The sequence below is a fragment of the Canis aureus genome, chromosome 20, assembly GCF_053574225.1.
Source record: "Canis aureus isolate CA01 chromosome 20, VMU_Caureus_v.1.0, whole genome shotgun sequence".
Taxonomy (NCBI): Eukaryota; Metazoa; Chordata; class Mammalia; order Carnivora; family Canidae; genus Canis; species Canis aureus.
The window spans coordinates 1,095,635-1,119,393 of NC_135630.1; the positions used below are offsets into that span (position 1 = coordinate 1,095,635).

At 37.8% G+C, this 23,759-nt stretch overlaps 1 long non-coding RNA gene and 1 pseudogene across 2 annotated transcripts in view; both read right to left on the minus strand.

Annotated features, from left to right (window-relative positions):
- Positions 1-8,688: 8,688 nt before the first annotated feature.
- The window catches only part of LOC144291399 (uncharacterized), a 110,587-nt gene continuing 95,516 nt past the window's right edge, over positions 8,689-23,759 (minus strand). For both annotated transcript variants that reach the window (XR_013358658.1, XR_013358659.1), the window contains exon 5: positions 8,689-9,130. This is a non-coding gene — a long non-coding RNA (uncharacterized LOC144291399). The remainder of the gene's footprint in view (positions 9,131-23,759) is intronic.
- On the minus strand, positions 20,099-21,419 carry LOC144291397 (vimentin pseudogene; annotated as a pseudogene).

A 23,759-nucleotide genomic window follows, 5' to 3' on the forward strand; every position in this document is an offset into this window, starting at 1 on the left:
ATGCTAGGGAGTTGTCACAGTGACATTAAGCAGAGAACTATCACAATTTCTTTATATGCTGTTGGGAAAGGGAAAAGAGACTATTACTGCTGTGGGAGAGAGATGATTGCAGGAGCAGGCTTTGAGCATGTGAGGGAGATGGATCCAATGTATAAAGAAAGAATTGTTTTTAATTTTTAATTTTTTTATTTATTTATGATAGTCACACACAGAGAGAGGCAGAGACACAGGCAGAGGGAGAAACAGGCTCCATGCACCGGGAGCCCGACGTGGGATTCGATCCCGGGTCTCCAGGATAGCGCCCCGGGCCAAAGGCAGGTGCCAAACCGCTGCGCCACCCAGGGATCCCTAAAGAAAGAATTGTTACATGACAGGAGCACACACAGGTCCCTGTGCCACTCTGATGGAGGGGAAGACAGTGTGGAAAGCCAAAGATGGAGGAACATCAGAAGATATGGTGATGGGAAAGATGAAGTCATTGTGTTTTTGGTTTTGTTTTGTCTTGTTTTTGTTTTGTTTCTCTTTTTTTGCTGTCTTTTTGTTCAATGAAAGAAGAGGTAGAGTCACTAACTCTGTGTTGATGGCAATTTAAAAAATGCATGAATGTGTCTTCCTAGAGAATAGAACAAACAATTGGCTGTAGAAAGGTAGAAAGATTATGCAGCACTGGTGAATTACTTAAGGTTTGCTGTCTTAAATGTAAAGCACACCCCACCCAGCACAATATAATGCCTATGAAGCAGATGGGATTTGTGTAACTGAGTCTGTGGTTTTGCCACTCCAGCATGATGGAAGGAAAGGGGAGCAAAGAAATCAAGGGTGTGTGCAAGGAGTGGTCATCATTATGGGTTATGGAATCCAAGCTTAATAACAGAGGAAATAAGAAAGAGGTAAACATTAAAATGGTTTTGAAACAGGCAATATAACATTTATTGCATGAAAAAAATCATCCCATTAAAATCACTAAACATTCTGAAGGAGATAAAACATTTTTAAAATGCAAGACTGTGCTCACAATATGTAGAGTTAACCCACAGAAGCCAGAACTGAAAAGTGAACTGAACCAAAATGACACGATAGAATGAAGCCAGGATATACTACAGATACTTCACACCTCAAGTTTTAGTTTCAATGCCCATATTTGGGAAGGGGAGAAAAAATATGGTAGAGAATGAAACTTAGACTACCACATGAAATTTAGAAACTTTCAGGGTCTATATCTTAGTGAAAAAGTCAATTGACAAAAAAAAAAGTCAATTGACAAAGTAAATAAACAAATAATTTGAAGTAATAAAAAATAATAAAAATCTGATCTCTGCTGAGATTGAAAAATATAGATTTATAATTTATAGCCAACTAAATGACATTTCAAGATCAAGGATAACATAGACATTTTTCATATGAACAAAAGCAGAGATGCTTGTTATTTACTTCAAGAACACAGAAAACAAACCCAGAGAAAATATGAAGTCCTATAAAGAATGGTGATTAAAGAATCAAATGTAGAATAAATATGAACAAAATTTGCTGTATACAGCAAAAATAATAACATCCAAGAAAGGATGCAGTTAAATCTCTATACAATTAAAATGTTTAAAAGCAATTAACATGCACATTGAAGGAAGGTGACTGGAATTAAAGTGCTTCTTATTTCTTTAGAAAAAGAGTAGAGACATTGATTATGAGTCAATGAAATGTGTATTGTTAAATGAAATGAAATGTGCAGTTAGTAAATGAAATGTGTATTGTTAAAATTTCAAGACTGAGTACAGTCTAAAAGAGTACAGACAAAACAGCACTGAAGCATTTAATATGAAAAAGCAAGAAGAAAGAGATGAAGTGCACAAGAAAATAGAACAAAGAAAGCACAAAAGGGGCTAGATTTAATTCCAAATATATTAGAAATAATAAATGTCAATAGAAATAATAAATGTAAATGGACCAAACTCATCAGGTAAATTGAGATACACAGTTGCCCATTAAACACATTAGAGGTTAGGGCAGCAACCCCCTTGCAGTCAAAATCCAGGTTTAACTTTTGACTCCCTCAAACTGTTAAGTATGAATAGTGCACTGTTGACTGGAAGCCTTACTGATTACATAGTTAATAAACCTCTATTCTGTATGGTACTTGTATTATAGACTATATTCTTACAATAAAGTAAGCTAGAGAAAAGAAAATGCTATTTAAAAAATTATAAGGAAGAGGAAATACATTTATTGTATTATACTGTATTTATATAAAAAATTCTGTAGGTGGACATGTGCAGGCCAAACCTGTGTTGTTCAAAGGTCAACTGCATATTGGGAAAAAATATAGCTATATGTCATTTCTAAGATACCCTTTTAAGATAAAAACAGATGTTTTGAAAAGGGAAAGACTGAACAAAGATAGATAGATGATAGATAGATATACATATATGTAAATATTAAGTAAAAGAAATTGTAGCAGCTACATTAATATCAGACAATATAGTTATTAAAATGAAAAGGATTATCAGGAGTGCCTGGAAGGCTTAATCCATTAAGTGACTGACTCTTGGTTTCAGCTCAGGTCGTGATCTCGGGTTCATGAGACTGAGCCCCATGTGGAGCCCTGCATTAGACTCCATCCTGCGTTGGGCTCTGCCCGCTTAACAGGAAGTCTGCTTAGGATTCTCTCTCTCTCCCTCTGCCTCTCCCCCATTCTGTCTCTAAAATAAATGAATCCTTAAGAAAAAAATAAAATGAAATGAATTATCAGGGAAAAGAAGATTACTACCTATTGGTGTGGTTCCTGAAAGTGATAATGGACTATCCGTGAAGAGAAAAACTATGTTTGGCAAACATTTAGGTGAATTCTTTAGAGGTATAGCAGCCATCCACTACACTGTTTGTTGGTAAGCATACCAGAGAAGTTGAAGTTTTGAGAGAATGTGGCCACATAGCTGTCTTTACAGCCCATGATTCAGAGTGGGCAAGGAAAAGGAAGCTATACATAAGGCTACATAAGCTCTACATATACATATACATACACATGTACATAACCTATACATAAGTCATACATAAGGCTATATGTAGAGCAGAATATGAGCATATTTCAATCTGATTATAACTGAAAAATTCATATATGAGACTTCTAAGAAGTAGAACTAACATTATAGTTTGAAATGTTTCTTTACCTTAGGCTTGCAAAATGACAAAATTAAAGCGAGAATAAACATTTTCAGGGAAGTGAAAGATTTCTTAAGTAAATTTTTCTATAAACAGGATGAAATGAATTAATGGAGCTCATTTACTGAGGTTGCTTAGGCACACGAATCTCGTGTTCCTTTTGGAATGCTATTATAATGATAATAGTGGATACTCTTTCCTTGAGGCATTTTTGAGTGCCACTTTTTGGTGTGAAAGAGCCTCCAGATATCAGAAGAAAATAGTGATTTGCCCTGAATATTTTTACATTTACTTTTCTCTTTGAATTAGTAGAAAAATATAAGCATCCTTTGAAACACGTTGTTTCTAATTTCTAATCTTAAGATAATTGTTGTTCAATGTGAAGTCATTAGAAAGGGAGTAGTGAGGGGTGCCTGAATGGCTCCATGGGTTAAGTGGCTGACTTTGGCTCAGATCATGATCTCAGGGTCCTGGGATCAAGTCCCTTGTCAAGCTCAATGCTCAGTGGGAAGTTTTCTTCCTCTGCTCCTTCCCCTTCTCATGTTCTCTCTCTTTCAAATAAATAAGTAAAATCTTAAAAAACAAGAAATGGAGTGGAAAATATATATTTAAATTTTATCACATGAGAAATTAGATGTTCTTTTTCTCCAAAATAAAATAAAATAAAATAAAATAAATGGATACCAAACATAATCTAAAAAGTAATTGTCCCAAACTTTACTTTGCTTCAAGTTTTCTTCAACATATAAAAATTAGGGTCTGATTTTGTTCTGAATGATGACAATAGTAAAATAGAGTTAAAAAGCGAAATGAATTTATGGGAGGTAGGCAGCTTTCAGGCTCAATTTCTTTATGTGTTAAATCATCAGTGGTCTTTAATAATTACAAAATGAGTCCAAATAATATTTGCTATATTATATGATATTATTTTTAACTGCAGTGATCTTCATGGCTTATCACCCATGCAAGTAACAAAGAATCACATATGGGAGCCATCATAGCTTAAAGTATAAAAAAAATCCAGTCATTCAACTTTTTTTTTCAGTCATTCAACTTATGTGAACATAGCTCAAAAGGAAATATTAGTTTCCTTTCTTGAAATGGGAGGAATTATTATATATATTTAGGGACATAGTTATTTTTCCTCTGGTTATTCAGTGAAGTATTAAAAACCAAATGTTCAGATAAATATTTCTCAGCTTAGTCAATGTAATTATTAAACAGATATTTCACATACTTTATTAAGACTTTTTATAAGAAATATACATATTCTTACTAAGCACTGTTTGTGACTATTTTTTTAAGATTTATTTATTTGAGAGAGAGTGAGAAAGCAGGGGGGAGGTGCAGGAAAAGCAGACATTCCACTGAGCAGGGAGCCTGATATGGGCTCCCTCCCAGGACCCTGGGATCATGACCTGAGCCAAAGGTAGACGCTTAACTGACTGACCCCAGGAACTCTGGTTTGTGACTTTATTAGCTGAAAAAACCTTTATTGACTTTATTAATTGAAAAAAAACAATGTCACATTTTTAGTGTTTTGACACAATCTCTCAGAAATCTAAATTGTACTTGCTACCACTTGTCTTCTTTATAACAAGTCCAGAAATTTTCTTTTTCATTGAAATAATTGTAAAGTTTATATTCTCTAAAAAGACTTTACAAATTAGAAAAAAGCATTTTCTAGAATAATACTTTTGAAACATTAATACATGTTGCTTTTACTTCCTTGGTTTTGTCCATGGGAAATTATAATAAGGATGAATGTAGATTAAGGAAAAAAAGTTCTGGCTTTATTTTACTCAAAAAGTCTGTTTTGGGACTTCTTTTTTTTTTCCATTTAAGATATAGAAAGTCCCAAGAGACAATTGCTCACATCCTAAAATGCAAAATGAGATAATCCACAAAATAAGACATATTGCTAAATTATCAGCTAGTTTGGGATGCAAAGAAAGCTAATTGTGCTGATTTCCAGAAAGCAATCAACTCTTTTTTTAAAAAAAGAGAGGACAACAGCTTAAATCATCGTTAGACATGCAACAATAAAATCAGAGAAGTCAATCATAAGTGGGAGTATGGAGAAACTAGTAGAACTTCTAACAGAAGTGTAAGAACCAGATTGAGAGACTGAAATTCCTGGAAGTTCCAGATACAAAGGAGTCATGAACCGCCCCCCCCAATGTTCTCTTAAGGTCAAACAAATAGAATTTGTTTTTCAATGATTGGAAATAGAACAGGGAAATAAAACATTCCTCCACGAGGTGCACAAGATATTTCACAAGTGAAATATAGGAGTGTGCAGAAAGAAGAAGGAAAGGCAAGAAATCTGAAAAAAATCTTTCACGGGACACTAATTCTCACAGAATGCAAAGCAGCATTTCAAAAATGCCATTTGAAATCTGTGGTTGTGATGAAGGAACTGCATTTGTGAAAGATTTTGGGTACATAGAATTAAAATATAGGACAAGAAAAACAAAAAGTATAGGAAAGGAAATGTAATAAACAAAATTCTTAAAGTGGTTGTGAGATAATATAAAAGTAGTATATAATTTGAAGTATATAATACAGTATATAATATATGGCACATTATATGTGACTATATATAATACAGAATATATTATTTGAACTCTAAATAGTATATTATTTGAAGGTAATCTGTTATAAGTTAAAAATATATATTGTGTGCAGCCAGGTTGCTCAGTGGTTTCCTGCTGCCTTTGGCCCAGGTGTGATCCTAGAGACCCAGGATCGAATCCCACATCAGGTTCCCTGCATGGAGACTGCTTCTTCCTCTGCCTCTGTCTCTGCCTCTCTCTTTTTTCAGCTATGATTTGTTCAAATACATATTCTGGACCTCGGTCCCTTTTGGCGCCCTCGGGAACCCCAAACAAATGTATATTTTTCTTCCTTAGGCTGTCACTTATTTCCCTTAATCTATCCTCATGATAGATTTTTTTGTCTTTTGTTTTTGTTTGTCTCTTTTTTCCTCAGCTTCCCTCTTTGTCATCAACTTGTTTTCTATGTCAGTCACTCGTTCTTCCACCTTGTTAACCCTTGTCATTAGGACCTTAATTTGGATTGCATCTGATTTAATTTATTTTTAATTTCTGCCGGATTAGATCTAAATTCTGCAGTCATGAAGTCTCTTGAGTCCTTTATGCTTCTTCTAGAACCACCTGTAGCTTTATAATGGTGCTTCTGAATTGGCATTCTGACATTGAATTGTAATCCAAATTTTGTAACTCTGTGGGAGAGAGGACTGTTTCTGATTCTTTCTTTTGAGGTGAGGTTTTTCTTCTAGTCATTTTGCTCAGTGCAGAGTGGTCAAATACAAGTTGTATTGGGAAAAGGAGAAAAAGAGAGAAGATAAAGAAGAAAAGAAAAAGAGAAAAAAGAGAAGAAAAGAAAAAAAAGGATAAAAAGGGGGCAGGAAGCAAACAGAAATCAAAAAACAAAAATCAAGGGGGAGTATCCTCTGAATCTGTATGCTGTAAATCCCTCAACTTCCCCTGGAACTTTCCAGTGCTGCTTGGTCAATAATCTGTTTTTCCCCTGTCTCTCTCTACCTGGTCTTCTGGGGGAGGGGCCTGCTGTGCTGATTTTCAGGTGTTAGCACTTGGGGGAGCTGCTCAGCCCCCTGCCTCGTACAAGGGCTCAGTGAAAGATGTTTAAGCTGTTTATCTGGTGAGGCCACTGTGAGGCTCAGTGGGGGTTGTTTACCCCATGAGGCCCCAGGAGGAACAGCAGCAGCGGCGGCAGCCAGCTCTGGAGCCCTGGAGTCAGCTCCAGCAGAAACTCCAGAGCTCTCAGTCTCCAGGGTCCTGGAGGCTCTCGGGGCGTGGATGCTGATCTGCCCAGCTTGGCACCACCCGGCGGCAGGAGCATCCTCGCTGTCCTAGGCCCTCCCAGCCTTTGCCTATTCCGAGGGGGGGGAGTGCCGGATCCTGCGCCATGTCCTCGGCACCATAGGCTCCCAGGCCTGTGCTGCGGGAATTGCGCTCCTGGCCCGCAGCCCCCTCCGCTGGCAGCCTCTGACCGAGCCCCTCTGAGCTGCTCCCGGGTCCAGCCAGGCACACGCTGCAGCCGTTTAGGGAGCTCAGCCAGGGGTGTGGGTGCTCTCCCGGGGGCTCAGGTGCTCTGTTAGTGTCCCTGAGAGCCTGAGGGTATCCCTGCCCCTCCTGGGATCCTTCTCCAACTCCCTGCGAGCTCCTTTCAGTCCAGGAAGATTGGTGAAGCTCCTGCTCCTCCAGGACGGGGCTTTCCTGGGGCCTTCCGGTCCTGGGGGCACCCATCCCAGCCTTAGTCAGGCTCCTCGTGGGGGCCCCACCCCTTGGACGCCTTTTGTTTCTTTATTTTTTTGTTCCCCCATCTTCCTACCTTTTTTTCAAATAGTAAATTTATTTTTTGTTGGTATTCAATTTGCCAACATACAGAACAACACCCAGTGCTCATCCCATCAAGTGCCCCTTCTTCCTACCTTGATAGAAGCGTGAACTCTTCTCACTGTAGCATTCCAGCTGTTCTCTCTTTAAATCTCAGGCTGAATTCATAGGTTTTCAGGATGATTTGAAGGTTATCTATGTAATTTGGTGGGAACAGGTGACTTGGGGACCCTACTCTTCCGCCATCTTGCCCCACCTAGGCTTCTCAAAATTTAATGTGAATAGGTGTGACCACAGAACTTTTTTTTATCCGTTTATTCATGAGAGACGCAGAGAGAGAGAGGCAGAGACAGAGGCAGAGGGTGAAGTAGGCTCCATGCAGGGAGCACGATGTGGGACTCCATCCCAGGACTGCAGGATCACACCTTGAGCCAAAGGCAGACCCTCACTCACTGAGCCACCCCGGCAACCATGACTGCAAATCTTGAAAATATGCAGATTTCAATCTAGTTAGTCAGAGGTCGGGCTGAAATTCTGCATTTTTAATGAATTCTTGGAGAGTGCTGACAATGTGGGTCTACAGACTATACTTTGAGTAGCAAGTTTATATACACCATTTTTAGTTCATGATGTTTTTAATTAAGTGACATTTACTAATGTTTGTAACAGATAGTAGCTAAGTTCAATCACACAAATAAAAAGCCTCTTTAAACATCTCCCATACCTTAATAACACCCACGTTATATATCTTACCATAAGAATGAGCAAAGAAAGGCAGTCGCGGTAGCCCAGAGGGTTAGACCCGTCTTCCGCCCAGGGTGTGATCCTGGAGATCCGGGATCAAGTCCCATGTCAGTCTCCCTGCATGGAGCCTGCTTTTCCCTCTGCCTGTGTCTCTGCCTCTCTCTCTCTATGTCTGTCATGAATAAATAAATAAAATATTACAAAAAAGAATGAGCAAAGAAATAAATCTGAGCAGTCCTGACCCTTGCTCCAAAAGTACAGAGCATGAATTCTCTTAGATAGGCTAAGGCCTATGTGTCCACATGTGTTAGGTGTCTTTGACCCAACAGCTGTCACTAACTACATCCAATGCTCAGGAAACAGTGGGGTAAATGATCGAATAGTCAACAAGGCTAAAAATCAAGCGTAGATACAGAAATTGATGTAGAGTGATTTTTGCCACTGGAACTTAAACTGGCTGTGTATTCCTCTCCTCTAATCAGAAGCAGCTTCCCTTCCAGCTGTACCAGATCTTCCGTTTATTCACTTTGTACTTTAGTAGCAAGTGTCCTTAGTGAAAACTTCATTTCCCAGCATATCTTCAGGGATCTCCATTAGACTGTTAACAGATTATCACCATCTGTTGGTGATTATTTCACTATGTAACAGCCTGATCTAAGAGACGTGTCCTCTTTCACCAGCAGAGCGATACCTGGGGACAACTAGGTCAGGCTCAAGAGGAGATGCAAAAATTACAGCTGGGTGTAGATAATCAATATTAAAACAGCCGGCCGGTTTCTACTTCTATTCTACACAATTCTTTTGCAAAATGGAGACGATAGAGTCCTTTTCACATTTCTATTTTCTGGAATCTGAAACAGATTCAAGAACAAAAGAGAACCAATGTCATTATATGTATATGCCCATTTGGGGGCATGTACACTACTGATAACATTTGGAATATGATTGTACATTAAATAAGAAATAATTCGTATGACATCTAAATAACTGCCCAAGAACCATCTGTCTATATTCGCTCATTAAAACTAAGTATGTTGAATTTCCAGTGATAGGTTTGTTGTAGGTATGGAGGCTATTGTAGGCATAAAGAATAAGGTCAAACAAATAGAATTTGTTTTTCAATGATTGGAAATAGAGCAGGGAAATAAAACATTGCTCCATGAGGTACACAAGATATTTCACAAGAGAAATATAGCAGCCTGCAGAAAGAAGAGGGCTAGGCAAGAAATCTGAAAAAAAAATCTTTCAAGGTACACTAATTCTCACAGAATGCAAAGCAGCATTTCAAAAATGCCATTTGAAATCTGTGGTTGTGATGAAGGAACTGCATTTGTGAATGATTTTGGGTACATAGAATTAAAATATAGGACAAGAAAAAAGTATAGGAAAGCAAATGTAATAAACTTATAAAATTCTTACAATGGTTGTGTGATAATATAAAAGTAGTATATAATTTGAAGTATATAATACAGTATATAATATATGGTACATTATATATGACTATATATAATACAGAATATATTATTTGAACTCTAAATACTATATTATTTGAAGGTAATCTGTTATAAGTTAAAAATATATATTGTGGGCAGCCAAGATGGCTCAGTGGTTTAGCACTGCCTTTGGCCCGGGGCGTGATCCTAGAGACCCAGGATCAAGTCCCACGTCAGGTTCCCTGCATGGAGCCTGCTTCTCCCTCTGCCTGTGTCTTTACCTGTCTCTGTGTATCTCATGAATAAATAAATAAAATTAAAAAAAAATAAAAGTCAACATGACACATAAAACTAAATACAAAAAAAAGTTCCTTGATTCACCTAAATGATTCTAGGAATGGAAGAAAAAGAAAGAAAGAAAGAAAGAAAGAAAGAAAGAAAGAAAGAAAGAAAGAAAGAAAGAAAGAAAGAAATCACATTAAATATAAATGGGCTAAAAGGTAGAGATTTCTAGGCTTAATAAAAACAGAAAACCAAACATGTAATATTTACAAGAAAAATATTTAAATTTAGATTGTGGTAAACAGACTCCTAAAGTAGTCCTATGATTCTTGTCCCCTTGGTCTCACACCCTGTGTGAACTCTTTTCTTTGAATATGTGTGTGATTTGCTTCTAAACCATAGAATACAGCAAAGATAATGGCATAGAAATAGATTTGAAAATTGCTATCAATGAATTTTACCTAATTGATATTCATAGACTATAGATAGGTACTTATTGTAGCATTCCCAAATAAACAAGGAGCATTCACCAAGACAGACCATATTATAGCTTATAAACATGTCTCAGTACATTTCAAAGAATGGAAGAATATGACTTCCACCTACAATGTAATTAATTAGAAACTAAAAACAATAAATTATCTATAAAATCTCCAAATATGTTTAAACAACACATTTCCGAAGAACCCATGCAACAAAGAAATCTTACGAGTAATTAGAACATATTTTGAACTAATGATTGCTAAATGATAATGAAAGCATTTAACAAAATATATGAGATACAGCTAAAGCAATATTTTTTTTTTAATTTTATTTATTTATTTACGATAGTCACAGAGAGAGAGAGAGAGGCAGAGACACAGACAGAGAGAGAAGCAGGCTCCATGCACCGGGAGCCCGACGTGGGATTCGATCCCAGGTCTCCAGGATCACGCCCTGAGCCAAAGGCAGGTGCCAAACTGCTGCGCCACCCAGGGATCCCCTAAAGCAATATTTTTAAAAAGTTGTAATTTCAAATGGTTATGTTGAAAGAATGACAGTGTAAAATAATTGTATGTATTTCTATCTTAAGAAGTAAAAGACAAATAAAACTCTGGCAATTTAAACCCAAAAATAAGTGCAAAAAAGAAAATAACATTGAAGGCAGCTATCAATAAAACAAAAAAAATAGACAGAGAAAATCAATAAATCAAAGTTTGTTCTTTGAAAAATAATGTAACTGTTAAATTTCAAAATAAAAATATTACTAATATCCAGAATAAGTAAGGGATCTTATTAATCATTAAAAAAGGTAAGGGAATATTATGAACAACTTTAGAGTAATGAATTTTGCAACATACCCAAAATGGAAAAATCGTATGAAAGATGCAAATGAACAAAATCAATACGGAAGAAATAGAAAATAGGAAGAGTCTCATATATTGCAAAAAAATATTAAATTTGTTATTTAGGTTTTTCTCCCCCCAAAATTTCAAGTCTAAATGATTTCACTGGTGAATTCAATCAACTGTACGTGAAAGGAACCCTACCAATCTTGAATGTGCTCTTCAAGAAATAGAAGAGAGTATATTTTTCAACTGACTTATACTTAAACCTTAAGATGCCAAATCAGATAAGTATATTACAAATAATAGAAGTACAGGCCAAATCAGATAAATATATTCCAAATAATAGAATTACAGACCAATGTACTTCATGAATACAGATGCAAACATTCTTAGCAAAATATTAGTAAATCAAATTAGTAAATCAAAAATACAATATTTCCAAGTAGGGCTTATCCTAGGAATTCAAGATTGGCTTTGAATTTAAATATTAATCATAAAAATAAATATTAATCATTGAATTTCACCACCTTAATAGGATAAAGAAGAACAACCATGTGATCACTTCAATAAGTGACCCTAGATAGGTTCTAGATGCAAAACATGTCCAGAAAAATAAAAGAATGGACAGCCTTTCACAACTTTTTGAGGGTCCCAGTGTGGATCAAAGCAGAAGAATGACTCTCAGTGCCTCAGAATAAAAGTGGCAGAGTAAATGATTCATTGGACCTGAAGAGGTCATGCAGAGAGGAATGAGGAATGATAGTGTAGCAGATCTCCACGGACAAAGACTAAAGATGAATGGATAACCCAAATACTAGAGGATACTGCCAGTACCTTGATGTACTACTGCGAGGCCCAGGAACTCAGCCACAGACCTCATAAAAGTTTTACTTGAACCTCAATTTTATCGAGATTAACATTCACTTCCCTCAGTAAAAAGAAGATTATAATTATAACATTTTTGGTGATAAATTAGTGATAAAAACATAGAAACTAAGTAAGTGAGAAAGGAAGTGATTATTATTACCCTTATCTACAATGGATATAACAACAAGAAATTGAACAAGATAGGAAATGTTAACATAATATTCTGCATTATACAATGGTGAAAATATGTTTTAAATATTTTATTTATTAATTCACAAGAAACATAGATAGAGGCAGAGACAGAGGCAGAGGGAGAAGCAGACTCTATGCAGGGAGCCTGATGTGAGACACGTTTCTGGCACCCTTGGAATCACTCTCTGAGACAAAGGCAGATGCTCAATCACAGATGCCAACCCTGTTTGGCATCCCAAACAGTGAAAATATTTACATAGTCTTAAGAGAGCCACCAAAAATTATAATGTAATTATATTTAAAGTTTGGATAGAGTAGATAGGGGTGTGTGTGTGTGTGTGTGTGTGTGTGTGTGTAGCTGATTGTATCTATCTTTCCACTGTAGGAAGTCAGTAAATGATATTTACTAGAAAATCAAGAATAGCATAAATTCATGTTTTTTTTCTTTTTTTACAAGCATTGGAAATAGCTTTTTAAAACCATGTACATGTATAACTTTGATAAAATATTGCATTAATATATCAGTATAACATGATGAATTTACACATGAAATAATTTTGAAGGGCAGTATTAGTGACATATAAGAATATATAAATACATATACATACCTCCTTAAATAAAATATCTGAGTAATTTAAAATTTAGCATTAGTAATTAGTAATTAACATTAAAATTTAATTGCAGTAATTGAGGTTTTCTGTGTGCGTGTAAATGTCAGATTTTTAATAATGGACACAAATCACTTTCTTAAGTTAGAGGAAATGCCCAATAAGGTTATTTTTTAAAGAAGAAATAATCAGAATAGAAATGAAGATAAATGGTATTGACAGGATAGAAAACTTTTTCCAGAGTTTACACATTTCTAAATATCCCTTAAGCACACATATACAGGCACACACACATACACACATACACACCACTGTGGTTAAGAATCAATTTCTGTTTTTAGGGGGGAAAAGGTGACCAATGTAATCCTTAGCAGAACCACAGACATGTAGTTCAATGTTAAAAGGGCTGACAGTCTTCAGAGAGAAAGCACAGTGTCCATGTCACTATCAAGCCACAAGACCACACAAGAAGACTCATGGAGATGTCCCTTCAGCCTAGTGAAAAAAAAAGTCTGAGAAAGGCAAGGGAACTTGGCATATATGGCACATAGCTTCTGGGAGTTCAGATGCAAGTATGCACAGTCCTACTCATGCCACACGGAGAGCTGTCAATAATCTTAATCAAATTCTCAGCTATCAGAGATTTTTTTGTTCATTCCTGATTTTCTTGAAAACCAAGAGCAAGTGACCCCACAAGCATCCAATAAGCAGGACTCTGATTTAATGTATGAAGGAGAAAAAATTAAAGAGATATTTTCAAGTTGCTAACACACAGTTACCGAGCTTCCTACAATGACAACAAATGTTCATTATTGTAGTTGTTTTTGGTACTATATTTTCTCCCTGCAGGGATTCAAGGTTATAAAACTAAGTATATCTAACAGTAGAAGTCTCTGAGAACGGAATTAAAGGTAGGTGCCATGAAATTTGAGAGGAGGGGGGACAGCAGTTACCCAAAATGGGATTAAAAAAGCCAGAAGACACTAACTGTTGCCAAGAATGGCCTGTGTTTGTGTCAAAAATAAATTGGTTCTTGGGCGTCTGCTTTAAAAATAACTAAGAAAAAAATAAAAAGTAAAAATAAATCTGTGATCAATACTCTTTCTGATACTCTTTTTATTGCTTTCAAATCAAAAAAGCATTGCTCTCTCTGTAACTAAAGTTAAATAAGTTTTTCAGCAGTGTATACTAGAAACAGCCTTTTTTCCCCCCAATTGTTCCCTGCAAGGATTCTGAAGGGAGAGCAAGAAATTGGTTTTTGTCTCATCTTCATGAAACATTTTTATTGAGTAAAATTAACTCAAAAAGATGTCAAGCAGTGACTCTGACTGCAACCCTGAGTTAAATGAACATGTTGTACGCTTGACATCTAACACCAAATTCCACTAGTCCTCACACCATTCTCCATTTAAAAAGACAACATCTGACGGTTTCTTGGAGTGATGGCAAATTCCACTTGGACCCCTGCATGCCCGATGTGCGTAGCTACACACGCTGCTATCCTGCCTGCAATATTTACCACCACAAACTGCTTTTCCCCTTTGGCTGAATTGAGAAGGAGAGCCATCAGAAACACTTTTTCTCATTACTCTTTTATCTGGTCATTCACATATTTTCAGTTTTCCTTCTAACTCTATTTTTACATAACCGCTCTTATTCCAAATCCACAAGTCATCTCTTTTTCCCCTGTTTAAAAAAATATTGAGACCTGGGGATTAATTGTGGCATTCTAAGTTTATTTTTATTTTAAAAGCATAGGCAGTGACAAATGGAGGAGTATACTGCTTCATTTTTCTTGATGGGTCAAGCATCGGCAAGAGAACAAATAGATTTTTGAAGTTTTAGTGAATCTACTCCAGATCTATTGAAAGTATTAGACCATGTCTATTTTTAAACATTATTTAGTAGAAATAATCAGTTTTTCATGTTAAACAAGGAGTTGTTCTTTCTCATAGATCTGTGCTTCAGGCTGGAAGGGAAAGTCACGCAGCAGATGGACATTAAAAATGGAAAGATCAAAGGGCGTCATCACTGGAACTCAAGCTCTAGGAGTGGAGGGCCAGGTGGACACCAGAAGGATAAAGTTAATATGATATTTTTCTGCTACCAGAAGGCAGGAAGACCAGAGCAAACACAGCTTCATGTGCAGAAATCATCTATCAGCTGCTGGTAACTTGCTTGGATTATCCCCAATGGCTTGCCTAAATCCATCTCATATAATATTACCATGCAAATCGATGATAGTCCTTGTACCAAATCGATGTGTTAAACTTGAAAATGAGCTATGAATCACATGTCAAAGGTATTTAGGTAGTACTGCTTAGATAAGTCCCTTACCGGTTGGGTTGCCAAGGACTAATTTTAGCACTATGTAATTGCATGAGTTTCATTTCCAAAATAAAATATTAAATTTGTTATTACTGCAATGATAATAAAAGCATTTAATGAACTCAGTGGTGGACACTTCACATGTATTATGTCACTTCATATTCACAAAAGTCTTACATGGTAGGTAGTGATGCTTTACCCATTTTGAAGATAAGAGAGGAAAAAGACTGAGACGTTAAGTAATTTCTTAAGGTGATATAAGTAGGAAACTGTGATATGGAAACCCAGGTCATGTGACTTGGAAATCCTGAAACCACACTGGAAGGATTTGGATTGGTACTGTCGTTCAGTGAGATTTGCATGAGATTTGTCTGACTAATTGGTAGCAAGTCTTGCTTCTTAGTGATTAATAGATATAAATTTCATCAAAGTTAAAAAAAAATTTCATCAAAGTTATATTTTACCCAAGGAAGAGAGTAGATCAAGTCCCAGATTTCTGAATGAACCTTTCTATTTTTTTCTTCACTCTAATATCAATAATATCCTGTTGGATTTAAGTTCTGATCTCCTGCTATCCTGGTATAGAGCCACTAAACCATTTAGAAAAGGTCACCGAGTCTTCTTTGAAGTAGGAGATTTAGCTCCAGGAATCTGCACATGTGTGTTCATGATCCATTACTTAACAGAATGATATAGGCAGACAGACTTTGTGCAAGTAAATTCTGAAATATTAATAATAGGAGTACACTTTAGAATTTTCTAATAATTTCATTCAATTATTTAACCTTCCTCATAGTTATCTGATTGCCTTTTAAATTCAAGTAGAATCCTTTCTGTGCCAAATGGAATTACCAAACAAAAATATTTTCAGAGGAACAGTAATTCACCTATTACATATTATTATTTTGCCTCTCATGTGATGCTTATAAATCTAACATAAAATATGTGCTACATATGCCAAATAAGCAGATACATTTTGAAACTCAGAACTTGTCATGAAAAAGAGGCATGATGTATAAGTTAATGTTTTTCCTGACAACTGGTTAGCCAGGCAAATGGAATCCAGAAATAAATGACTTTTATTTTAGATTTGCATTATTATTCCACCCAACACAGAATCCACAGCAGATGGTAATGTGTTACAGTTTCAACCTATTATTGGTCTTCAAGGGTAGTAAGACTTTATATCTAGAACAGTGGTTCTCAAGCTATTGCATGCATCAGATTGCTGGGTACAACCCCCAGGGTTTCTGATTTAATAAGATTGGGATAGGGTCTGAGACTTCATGGAACTGACAAGTTCCCCAGGGATGCAGTTGCTGCTGGTTCAAGGACCACACCTTGAGAAGCAGTGGTTGTGAGTCTTGGGAAAACCCTTTCTGTTATCTAAAGGGGAAATCCCCCGGCCTTGGGTCTTCTCTCTCCTCTGATGATTCCCATTGTGTTCATTTTTTATTTTTGTTTTGTTCCATATGGCACTTTTTTCCTCCTCAAATCTCACTGATGCATCTCTTTTTGTGTTTGGTTTAGGGTCTGGTTTGTCCTTCATTCAGTCCAGTCTCTTGCAACTGCCGATGGCATACCAGTTGGGGAAGGAGGGAAATGCTCACGGTACTCTAATCTCAGAGTAAAATAGCCATGCTCAGACCCTGCCAAATCCAGATTTATTTTATCATATTCACCCCAAAATATTGTGTTTGAAGAATCAAAGGCCTTATTTTATTATTCTAGTCTGTTTGTGCCAGAAGGTTCTCCCTGGAATAAAGTTAGAATGGATTTTCTGTATGGGCAGCTTGTGAGAACTACATATCTGCAGTGGCTCTCTGCTAAATGGGTATGTCCATAAGTTAGAAAAGAGGACAGCTTTTGTCTTCCTAGATCTACTCTTCTAGGACCCTCCAGGGAGAGCCTACTCATAGAGACCCTTTGGTCTTCCTTAGCTGGAGGCCCCTTGTGTTCAATCCCATCAGTTTTTACCAGTTACTGCTTCTTTGCTGACAAAAGGACACACGATCTTTCACCATGCTGCTCTTAATGCAAGCTCTCTGAATACAAGCATGCTGGTCTACTTTCACATTCTCAAAATATCTGCTTTATCAAAGGCCTTATTTTTTTATACTTCCTATTTTATACTTTATTTTTTATAATAAATTTATTTTTATTGGTGTTCAATTTACCAACATACAGAATAACACCCAGTGCTCATCCCGTCAAGTGCCCCCCTCAGTGCCCGTCACCCAGGGATTTTGAGCATGCTGATACCTCTGTCTTGGAACATTCTTGCAAACATTCACCTAGTTAAACTTATATTCTTCTTTTTTAAAAATTTTTTTTCAACTCATGCATTCTCAATGAGGTCCCAGACCTGAAACTTTGATCAGAACCCTTTCCTTTGTTCCTTGTACTCTTCCTTTATCATGCACACTATGATTTTAAATGATAGATTTCAGTGATAATTTTACTCTTGGCTCCTCCCATTCACTTGTGAAGTCTAGGAAGGCAAGACTCCTGTCTATTTTGGCTCATCACCAAACCCCTAGGGCCTAGTGAAATGCTTAGTAAATAATTAACACTCAACAGATACTAATTTGACTGAAGACATTGTTGACGTCATACCAAGATCTCTTAGGATGGGTAGCATGGAAATAGTGATGCATTTTCATATTGTATATTCTCATAAGTTTATGTAATCTCATAAACCATGCCAATACACATACTGGAGAGCGGGGCCAAGTCCACACATTTAGGAAGCTCTTCTCATTCACAAATATGGCAGTTGAGAATGCTCAGAAGAGAGTCTCATGAGGAGAATCAATTATGCTTTTATACCTACCTGCTCCACAGTGTCTCTCTGAGGCCTATATTATTCTCTTAAGATTTAGGTGAATTCCATTTATTCTAGTACTCCTTATTTCTCAACTGAGTTACTGGGTTTGAGCTGTGGATATAAATTTTATTTATATTCCCATTCTTTTCCTTTTTCATTTTATTTATTCCAGAAGGTGTATTTTTAAAATTTTATTTAAATTCAACTAATTAACATATAATGTATTATTGGTTTCAGATGTAGAGATCAGTGATTCATCAGTCTTATATAACACCCAGTTCTCATTACATCACATGCCCTACTTCATGTCCATCACTCAGTTACCCTCCCCCCCCTCCTCTAGGGACCCTCCATTTGTTTCCTATGATTAAGAGTCTTTTATGATTTGTCTCTCTCTCTCTGATTATGTCTTGTTTTATTTTTTCCCATTCTTATATTAGGGTGTTTATCACTAAGGCTTTCCTACTTAATTTTTCCCAGTTTTAATGTTCTAAGTTCTACCTTGTTATTTATCTTTCAGCAGTACTTCTGTTGATCATTTACTCTTCTTTTTCTTTGTCTTCTACTTAGTAAGCATGCATCCTTCAACTATCAAGCCTTTCTCAAGAATCTTTTCTTTCCAGGAAGAACACAAAGCAATATTTAAATTCTAGGGACCTATTACAATGTTTCTAAAGTTGGTAAAAATCCAACAATATGCTTAGGTCACAATGCAGAACAAAACCTCTCAGATCAAACAAATATACCAGTGCTTCCAAGTTGCAAGGAGTTATTACTTGATCCTTATGAAAAACTCCCTTTGGGGGCATCTGGGTGGCTCACTCAGTTAAGCGTCTGTCTTCTGATTTCAGCTCAGGTCATAATTTCAGGGTGGTGAGATTGAGTCCCATATTGGGCTCTGCTCAGAGGGGAGTCCTCTTGGAATTCTCTCTTTCCCTCACCCTCTATTCCTCTCCCTGCTCTCTCCCTCTTTCTCTAAAAATAAATAAATAAATCTTTAAAAAATTAAAAAATAATTAAACTTAAAAAATAAACTCCCTCTGGTCTTTTGTAGTCTATCTTTATTAGTTTATATTGGTTAGGATTTGAGGTAAAGAACATTTTAAATGTGTTTTTATTCATCTTACGTAATGATTCTCATGGAAGGTCCCCAAGTAATGGCTTCCCTTTTTAAAATCACCAGAGAGAAAGTATTAAAGGATGGACTGTGCTGGAAAACTTCAGTCTTAGAAATGTCTTTAAAATCATGGAAAATATAGAATTTCTGGAACCCCATACTTAACAATAGTTTTATGCCATTAAGACACGTTTCAAAAAACTTTTTTATAAAATAAATAACCATTGTAGGCTGAAAAAAAAAATCGTTTCCTTAGCCTTCCTGGGTTACTCAACTATACATAAAAGGCTGCTACTGATGAAATGTTCTACTTTAGTTGAATGCAAGAATGCCTGTGGTTTGATAGTGGCCATGCTTTTTAAAATAACATTCATGAAGACTTCACTAAATACAGTTCTTAACCTCTTCATCTGTATTTTGTCAACTTACAACGTAAAGAAACAAATAATGAAAAATTCTCATTATTAACATTTCATCTACTCTAAAATATATGAGTGTTTAAAAGCTCTGATAAGCATTTCTCAAAACATTCCCAAATTCACTGATCTAATTAGCAATGAAGCTAAACTTAATACTTATATGAACTTTGAGTGGGAATTCCTGATGGAGCATATTGATAACCATAGTATAAAGCTTTTTTTCTTTCCAAATTATATATGCTAAAGAAATTGATTTTTGAAAAAAGAATTTTCTCTTAGCTCCTTTGTGAGTTTGCATTACAATATTACCACTTTTGAAATTAAAAAACTTATACCACTCATTTCTTGAGCTTATTCTTTTTTTGTTTTGTTTTGTTTTCCAAAGATTTATTGAAGCAGAAACAAGTGGGTCAGATACTTGTTGGAAAAAAGCAGTTTTAATGGTTTTCAAAAATACTTCTTAAAAAGTATTCTAGCACAAGTTTTCTTTGTAAACTAGATTATGTTGTAAACTTTCTCCTAAATCTTTTAAGAGTGTTGGTTCTTAAGAACTAGAAGTTACTCCTAATTCCAAATCTATCTCGCGCTCCTGAAAAACTGCAGAGAGGCACTTGAAAGCTGTTCCTTTAAGATATGGATTTTTTTTTGAAATTCTAGCGGGTAATAATTGCTGCACCGAATCTGTGCAAGCTTCACTCAAGGTCATCATGATGCTGACAAGTTTCGTTGATAACCTGTCCATCCCTAGTCTCAACCTCTTAATCAGAAGCGTTCTCTTTAAGTGAATGTCAACCAGAGGGAGTGAATCCAGGTTGGTTTCCCTCAGGTTCAGGGAAGAAAAGTTTGGAAGAGGCAGAGCAATCCTGCTCTCCTCGCCTTCCAGCAGCTTCCTGTACGTGGCAATCTCAATGTGGAGAGCATCTTAACATTCGGCAGGTCCTGGTACTCCCGAAGGTGAGGAGCCATTTCTTCCTTCATGTTCTGAATCTCATCCTGGAGGCGGCCAATAGTGTCTTGGTGGTTAGCAGCTTCGGCGGCCAAGTTCTCTTCCATTTCACGCATCTGGCGTTCCAGAGACTCATTAGTCCCTTTGAGTGCATCCACTTCGCAGGTGAGGGACTGCACCTGGCTCCGGTACTCAGTTGACTCCTGCTTCGCCTGGTGCAGGGCATCGTTGTTCCGGCTCGCAGCCTCAGAGAGGTCGGCAACCTCGGGCCTGTACCATTCCGCGCCCTCCTGAAGGTTCTTGGCAGCCACGCTGTCATATTGCTGGCGTACATCACGCAGGGCAGCCGTGAGGTCAGGCTTGGAAACATCCATATCGATTTGGACGTGCTGGTCCTGAATCTGGGCCTGCAGCTCCTGGATTTCCTCATCATGTAGTTTCTTCAAAAAGGCAATCTCTTCTTGCAAGGATTCCACTTTCCGCTCAAGGTCAAGACGCGCCAAAAAGCGTTGGCACCAGCCTGTCGGGAAGACTGCAGGGTGCTCTCGGCTTCCTCTCTCTGAAGCATCTCCTCTTGCAACTTCTCCCGGAGCCGCATGATGTCCTCGACCGGGTCGTGGCGCTCCACCTCGACGCAGGCCTTGTCGTTGGTGAGCTGGTCCACCCGCCGGCGCAGCTCCCGCAGCTCCTCCTCGTAGACGTCCCCCAGGCGCGACTTGCCCTGGCCCCGGAGCTGCTCGAGCTCGGCCAGCAGGATCCTGTTCTGCTGCTCCAGGAAGCGCACCTTGTCGATGCAGTTGGCGAAGCAGTCATTCAGCTCCTGCAGCTGCAGCTTCTCGTGGTGCGCGTGGGCTTGAACTCGGTGTTGATGGCGGCGGCCAGCGAGAAGCGCGCCGAGTCCTGCAGCAGACGCACGCCAGGCACACTGCTCCGCAGGCCAGCGCGGAGGAGCGCGTGGCGGACGCGCCGCGGGACGAGGCCTAGAGGCTGCGGCTGGTGCCGGGGCGCGGCGCGCCGCCCAGGCTGTAGGTGCGGGGGGGACGCGGCCGCGTAGCTCCGCGCGGAGCTCGGCGGCTCCCGGGCCGGCCGCCGCACATCCTGCGGTAGGAGGACGAGGACACAGACCCGGTGGCCGTGGCTGCGGAGGGCGGCGGTGGGCTGCGCGGCTGCGGCGGCGCGGCCCGGCTCAGGGAGGCCCGGCGAGCGAGGGCGCGGGGGTGCGGGCAGAGCTCTTGAGCTTATTCTTGATGAGCTGGTGTTGGAAGATCATTTGTGGGTCATGGAAATTTGTACCTATAGTTCAGTGCAAGAATTCTCACCTTGATGTGATAGTTCTAATTTCAGAAATAGAACTATGGTAAGTTTTAGAAAAAAGTGATACATTTGGACATCAGCAAATATTTGTACAAGTGGCATAGATGTTTCAAAATAGATAAATACATTTCATCGCTCTTTTACTAGACTGAGAGAGATAAACCATCATTCCTTACGATAATCCTGAACAGTTACATGTACAGTGCTTACATGAGATGACTCCAAAAGCAAAATAAATTTCTAAAGTAAGCAGTGTTCTCAGTACTTAAAAACTGGGGAAGGTAGTTAATCATTATATTATAATATTATTTCCCCTTACTAGAGTGGTCAGAAGTCTCGCCTATTCCTTTATCCATACCTTCTAATCTAATTCTATCAACCAGATTCCATAAAGCCTACATAAGCCTGTTTGGAGAAAGAAGCTCCATTTACACTCACACTGAACAATTGGACAAGTATAACATCCCCAAGTGCAATAGCTAGATTTCTTTTTTGAGTAAGAGTGTTTGTACTCGGGTGCCTGAGTGGCTCAGTCACTTAAGCCTCTGTCTTTGGCTCAGATGATGATCCCAGGGTCCTGGGATCAAGTTCTTCATTGGGCTCCCTGCTCCATGGGGAGCCTGCTGTTCTCTCTCCCTCTGCCTGGCATTCCTCCTGCTTGTGTCTCTGTCTCTCTCTTTGTCTCTCAAATAAATAAATAAATAAATAAATAACTTTTAAAAAGAGAGAGAGAGAGTGGTTTGTATTGGGGGTGCCTCGGAGGCTCAGTCAGCTGAGCATCCAACTCTTTTTTTTTTTTTTTTTTTTTACTGGAGTGCAATTTGCCAACATATAGCATAACACCCAGTGAGCATCTAAGTCTTAATTTCAGCTCAGGTCACGATCTTGGGGTCCTGATATCGAGCCCCAAGTCAAGCTAAGCACTCAATGCCAAACCTGCTTGTCCTTCCTCTCTTCTCCCAAACCCAATCTCGCTCTCATGTGCTCTCTCTAAAACATAAATAAATAAATAAATAAATAAATAAATAAATAAATAAATAAAATCTTTAAAATAGTGGTTTGTATTGTTATTGATGGCCTTCAGTTTGGAAGCACATTTGATTCTGGGACAATCTAAAGATGAGGCAGAAAGAAAGAAGATACTCAATGCTTGATCTATATTAATAATGTGCTCCCATGGGCTTTTGTCTTGGGTGCTATTGGCAAGAAGGCTTTTCCAGAATTCCCCCCCACCCAATCTGAAGTTCCTGTTCTCTATACACTTAGTACTTACAAATGTTCAGTGTATCCCTCTAGGACAGATTGTTCATAAGATGGACTAATCATTTGTGTCTACAGTAGAGTGAGTCCTTCATAATAGAGGTGGCATCTTTTTCAGTTTTATCTCCATCATCTTATTTAGTTCAGAGCTTGCTATTGAATGTGTATCCAGTAAATAATTCTATGAATGAATTAATTACATTATCTAAGCTTGAGGAACTGGAGTGAAGTAGGAAATGATCTATGAAGAGCAATAAAGCGGACCTTTATGTTTTAGTCTAGGAGGCCAAAACTAGGTAGGAAAAGCAGCATGAATTCTGGGACAGAATAAAAAATGTACCTGTAACTAGAGAACTTCTTATGCTATAACTCTCAGGAGCCCCAGAGTAGCAGGTGATGAATGTTTCAGTGGAATGTTTCAGTTAGAATGTTTCCAGTTGCAATGATATTAACCACGTTAACTCTGAAGGTTGACATTAATAATGCAAATTTATCTCACATATCAAGGAGTGAGGAGATAGGGCTATTTTAGTGTATTAAACTTAGCACAGAAATAGTT